The sequence below is a fragment of the Sarcophilus harrisii genome, chromosome 1 (genome assembly GCF_902635505.1).
Source record: "Sarcophilus harrisii chromosome 1, mSarHar1.11, whole genome shotgun sequence".
In the NCBI taxonomy this organism is placed as follows: Eukaryota; Metazoa; Chordata; class Mammalia; order Dasyuromorphia; family Dasyuridae; genus Sarcophilus; species Sarcophilus harrisii.
In genome coordinates, this window is record NC_045426.1 from 711,953,056 (window position 1) to 711,959,178 (window position 6,123).

Genomic DNA, 6,123 nt, shown 5'->3' on the forward strand with positions numbered 1-6,123 from the left:
ACATTATGTTGTTGTTCAGTCATTTCTGACTCTATTTGGGGCTTTCTTGGCAAAGACACTGGAGTGCTTTGCCGTTTCCTTCTCTGGCTGGTTTTACTGATGAGGAAACTGAGGCAAACAGGATGAAGTGACTTGCCCAGCGTCACCCAGCTAGGAGGTGTCTGGGGCCACATTTGAACTTGAGTCTTCGTGATTCCAGGCTCAGCCCTCTATGCAGTGGAGCTTCTCCTAGTAGCCTGTTCCATTGTGTTATGATTTGTATTCTTGCTCCTGGTTTTAGAAGGATACAGCTTTTCATATGAAGGAGAAACCCATTGATTCCTGTTTTTATTTTCATTTTTTTTCTTACAGAAACAGCCATTGTATTTTGTCAAGAGGTTTTTCTGAATCTATTGATAGAATCACATGGTTTTTATGGGTTTTGTTATACGTGTGGTATACAATACTCATCACTTTCCAAACATTAAAATAGCTGAGCAGGCAGGTGCACCCAGAGTAAATGACTTGGGAAGGGACCGAAGAAAAGCAGTTTCAGAGAAGGTGAAAGGTAAGATCCGGGGGTGTGAGGAGGAGTTAGAGGCCCCTCCTGAAATCCCACCTATCGTTTATCCCAGCACTACCAGCCTTGGACAAAGGAGGACCATGGTGGGATTGGGCTAAGATCAGGAATCAGAGAAAAGAAGAAATGGTAAGGGGATGTCAGAGCTGGGAGGGGCCTTAGAACAAGGACTGTCAGGGGGCAGATAGGTGGCCCAGTGGATACAGCACCAGCCCTGAAGTCAAGAGAACCTGAGTTTAAATCTAGTCTCAGACACTTAACACTTCCTAGCTGTGGGACCCTGAGCAAGTCACTGAACTCCAGTCACCTCAGCAAAAAACAAAACAAAACAAAACAAACAAACAAACAAAAAACCAATGCCAGAATTAGGAAGGGCCTTAGAACAGGGGATGTCAGAGCTGGGAGGGCCTTAGAACAGGGGCTATCAGAGCTGGAAGGAAGCCTTAGAGATAATTTTGTCCAATCCCCATATTTTACAGAAAAATTTCAGGGAATCAAGGTGTTGGGCAGCTACAGAGGCTCTGCTTACATCCCAGACCTGGGACTTTCAGCCCGATTTCCTCACTGCCTTTCCAATGTCATCTCCAGCCTCAGTGTTAAGGTCCCTTCCCTCCAGCCTCTCGGTCCGGGTGCGAGCATCTTCCGGAGGGCAGGGCTCCCCACCCCCGCCCGTTTCCCAGAGAACCCAGCTCGAGCTGACCGCTGCCGGCTCTTCTCCATCATCGGACTCCAGGCAGAACTCCAGGCCTGGCCCAGCCCCTCCGCCTTTCATGTAAGCAGCCAGCCATCTGGAGCTGGCTCGTCCCTCCTGTCCCCTTCTGATAAATATCTGGAGAGAGTCTGTTATTTTAGACGGCTGACATCTTTCTGGAAATGTTTATAGCTGTTTATCTTTCGTCCGGACTCTCAGTTCGTACAATATTCCCACTGACTTGTTTTAATGCCTCATTAATTGGGCACAAATCATCGGAAAGGAGAGGCTCCTCCGCTCTTTCCCTGGAACCAGCCCCTATGGTTTGGAAAACTCGCTCTTTTCATCTGCTGATCATAAACTCAGAAATAATTGGGCTGGGAAGAGCTCGAGGAGAGAAGGCCCGGCTCTGAAGCTTAGCGCTTCTACCACCTCCTGTTTCCCCTCTCCCCTCCCACTCAACGGGCGCCATCTTAATGAGATGCCATTTAGACTGTCATGTCTTACCCCTCACTACAACAATTGGACTTGGAAGGGGCCCTGGAGAGGGCTGATCCATTCCATTTTACAGATCGGGAAACTGATCCCAGAGAGAGGGGGAATGGGTTAGCTGAGTTTCACAGAGGCAGCCAGAATTTGAACCCAGGGCCTCCGACTCCTCATTCTGCCCTCTTTCCTTCCTGTGTTTGCTCTGACCCGTTAGCGCACCCCACTCCCCACACAGAGAGATCTGAGGCTCTGTGCCATAAGACAGAGTGGGACGTGACCCTCCCTCAGGGGGCGGCATTGGTCACCAAAGCATCTGCGATCAACCAATGGTCGGATGGGAAAATGCTTCATCCCCTTCCCCCCTCAGAGCTAGTTGGGGGCTTTGCCTCAAACGTGATTGAATCAGCCCCATAAACACTCCACCCCACCTCCACCCCAGCTCTCCAGAACTTTCCCTGCCAACAGTTATAACTCCCACCCAGAGCCCCCACATTCTGCCCTCCGTTGTCTTGGGGCTGGAGCAGGTACTCTCTAGCATAGGGAAGGAGGGATGAGGGAAGGGAGCAACTATTATCTAGTACCTAAGTGCTAAATACTTCGGAAGTATTATCTCATTTAATTCTCACATCAAACCTGGATCGGAGGAGAGAGTACTATTCCCATTTTACAAGTGGGGAAACCAAGGCAGACAAATTAAGAATTGCCCAGGGGCCACACGGAGCTGTAACTCCACCTAGGTACCTTAGAGTACTTGGGAGCTCCCAGATACAAAGGATAAGCTCATTTCCCTAACCCCAAAATGCGCCTCCCAACTTTTTTATCAAGGCTGTCTACAATCTTGAGCTGGATTTACAATGTAATTATCAGGTCCAGTTCTACAATTCATTAAGTTTTACAAAACTTAATTTAGTTTTAGTTAGAGAGAATTTTTTTCTTCTGAGAGTTCCCTCTCAAAGTAAAGCACAGGGCCAGTCCCTTTGCTTTCCACCCTGGTCCATCCATGATGGTCTCCATCGTGTCCCAGGATCCTACAGGATCACATTAGCCCTGGCCCTCGTATCTCCTGTGCCCTCTGCCCCTGAAGAGCCCCCAATGGCAAGGCAGAGCTCCCAATGCCAAGGCAGGGCCCCTGATGGCAAGGCAGAGCCTCCGATGGCAAGGCAGAGCCCCCAATGGCAAGGCAGAGCTCCCAATGCCAAGGCAGGGCCCCTGATGGCAAGGCAGAGCCTCCGATGGCAAGGCAGAGCCTCCGATGGCAAGGCAGAGTCCCCGATGCCAAGACAGAGTCCCCTATGGCAAGGCAGAAGCCCTGATGGGAAAGTGGAGTCCCCTGAAGGCAAGGCAGAGCCTCCGATGGCAAGGCAGAGCCTACGATGGCAAGGCAGAAGCCCTGATGGCAAGGCAGAGACCCCATTGGCAAGACAGATCCCCCAATGGCAAGACAGAGCTCCCTGATGGGAAAGTGAAGCCCCCTGAAGGCAAGACAGAGACCCCAATGGCAAGGCAGAGCCCCCTGAAGGCAAGGTAGAACTGAAAACTCTTCCTGGAAGGATCTCCATTAAGGAAGGTACCCAAGACGTCCTTCTCTTCACTTGCCATTCCCCTGCGAGTCTCCTTCTGGCTGGATGCCTCCCCCCAAACCTCTTGTGCCCAATCTCTCCCCCTCACCCCTGTGTAAACTCTGAGGGCAGGGACTGTGTTTTGCCTTTCTTTGTATCCTCAGATCTTGACACAGTGCCTTGCACACAGTAGGTGTTTACTAAATGCTTGTTGACTATTAAGTGTCAGGGCCTGGATTCAAACCCAGGTTTCCTGCCTTCATGTACAAGGAGTGCCCCGCCTTGTCCGTGGGAGCCTCTCTCTGGTGGCACGGAGGCGGAGCCCTCGGTCCCCTGATCCTCCCACCCGCGACTCTCCAGGTCCCAGCCCCAAGCGACTGAGGGGCCACGGATGTGTGCGGAGGGACGAGGAGTCTCCCGGAACCAGGAGGACTGAGGCAGGAGACCCACCAAGGTCTTGAGCTCTTCCCCAACATATCCCGGTGAGTGAGTGAGGTTCCATGTGCTAGCGCGCACACACACACAGAGTACACACAGAGCTCACGTATGTACACACAGACACATGCAACACACATACACACAGCCCCCACACCCACACAATACACACAGATTACACACACGCAGTACCCCCACAGAGTACAGCTATAGTACACACATAGAGCACACACAGAGCACACACAGAGTACACATACACACGGCCCACACAGAATACACATATATGCACAGAGTACATACATACTACACACATAGGATGCACATACACAGAAGACACACATACACACACAAAGTACACACACATGCGTGTACACACACGGCCACCACATGGACACCATTTTTTCTGTTGTTTATTCTTTCCCAATCCCAGATGACTGAGTTGCCAGAGACAGAATGGACCAGTCTACGACCTTGTGAGCTTTGAAAGGTCCAAAGAATGATCCGAGCTCTAGCGACTGGCTCCGGCGTCTGTCCACGGCCACCGAGCCTAACGAGCAGCGGGCTCTATCGGTCCAGCACCTGAGACCCTGACCTGCAAGGTGAGGACCGATTCATCCCTCGGTCACATTCAGATGGAGCTCAGTGGAGATGCAAGAGAGAAAAGGCCCCCAGAGCCAGAACATCCCCCTCGGACACATGTTCTATTTACCAGTGTTTTAGAAGCTTGAGCCCTTTCTCCTCAGGATCCTTGTGTGTCTGTGGGGTGGAAAATGGGCCCCACATTGTGTTGGGGGAAGGGCTATTTCATGTCAACCTCTTAAAAAGTGAGTCTACACGCCCTGCTTTTATGCTCACCACGCTTTCTTGGTAAATACTCCCTTTGTAAAATTTAGCAAATGACAAGTGGTTAATTGATATTGGGGAGCCACTGCTTGGGGCTCTGAGCCACAGGATCATAAATCCCATTCCCTTGAGAGAAAGAACTCTGAAGCCAGATGTAGGCAACTACTGGCTGAAGATCCAATCTGCCAGTGGGAGCCGGGGTACAAAGTGCCTCAGAGAGGGGTCCGAGGTCCTGGAGAAGAGGGGTGGCTCCAGCGAGGGCTCATTCTCCCGAGTCCCAGCTGATCATCTTGGATGTCACAGCAGCAAGGCCCCAGTGCTCATGGCCAGGCTCCAGGAGCAGGACCCCAACCGATGGCTGGCCCGTATGCTGGCTTTTCATCAGGTTGATTGAAAAATGCAACCCGATTGGGAACAGCCCGCTCGAGCTCCCCATCCCGGGATTCCGGTGCCTTGTCTCCCAGACGAGAATCTAAGCTTTTCCAAGGCAAGGTCTCTTTCTGTTTCATCTCTGTATCCTTATGTAACCATTACAGAGAGTAGCAGGACCTTGAATGTTTGTGGAATCCAATCAAATGAATTAAACAAATGGAATTGAGTTGAATTTAGGCTCTGCTCAGCTAACTTGCCGATGGCTCCCACTTTGTCCCCCACTTTCCTGGAGTTTGGAATGGTTTTGGTCCCTCAGGGCATGGCCCCTACCCAAGAATGGACAGAAAAGGAGCTCAGCTGGGCCAGACCTGGGCTACAGACCTGGGAGAAGCCAGGAGTTGGACGGAACCAGCCCCGGCCTCAGCAATACCCAGACCCGAGGGCAAGAGGGGTGACCGAGAGAGGAGAGGGATGGAAAAGACTTTGATGGTCAGGTCCATGTATAATGTCAATCTCCTAACTGGCCTGCAAGGTGTTTGACCTCACATACACCATATCCCCTTCCATTAACTCATTCAGGAGCTACTCTTGCAGGTGGTGATCCATTATCCCTCCTCCCACCCCCACCCGTTGGTTCTCCCCCTCCTCACTGGTCAGAGAATCAGGGACTCAGGACAAGTCAGAGCTGGGTGAGGAAGTGGTGGGGAGGGCCAAGAGAGGTAATTAATGTGAAATGCTTTATAAGCATTCAGTGCTTCCCATCATTCCTCACAACCAGTGTTTGTCTCATCCTGAGAAGTGGGTCCTAAAGGAAAGGGTGCTGATGTCTCCAGGCCAGAAGGTATAAGCTGGAGCCCTGTCCTGATTCTACGTCACATAACAGAGGGTAATTCTCTGTGACTCAGTTTCCTTCCCTGTAAATCAGAGTAATAATCTTTTTTTTTTGCCTGATTTGCATGTACAGCCTTAGTGAAGAAAGTGTTCCTCCAGCCATAAGGTGCTTCATGACTGGAGGGCATTGATTGTTTTTTTTCAAAAGTCCTGGAAAGATTTATTTGAACTGATGCTGAGTGAAACAAGCAGTACCAGGAATACATTGTACACAATTATAACGAGAATGGGTGATAATTAACTATAAAAGACTTCGTTCTTCTCAGTAGTTCCATGATCCCAAT

At 50.6% G+C, this 6,123-nt stretch overlaps 1 long non-coding RNA gene across 1 annotated transcript; it reads left to right on the forward strand.

Moving 5' to 3' along the window:
- Positions 1-1,255: 1,255 nt before the first annotated feature.
- On the forward strand, positions 1,256-5,570 carry LOC116420881. The gene is made up of 3 exons (XR_004231335.1): positions 1,256-1,331; positions 3,659-3,780; positions 4,164-5,570. It is a non-coding gene; the product is annotated as an uncharacterized LOC116420881 (long non-coding RNA).
- The last annotated feature ends 553 nt before the right edge of the window (positions 5,571-6,123 follow it).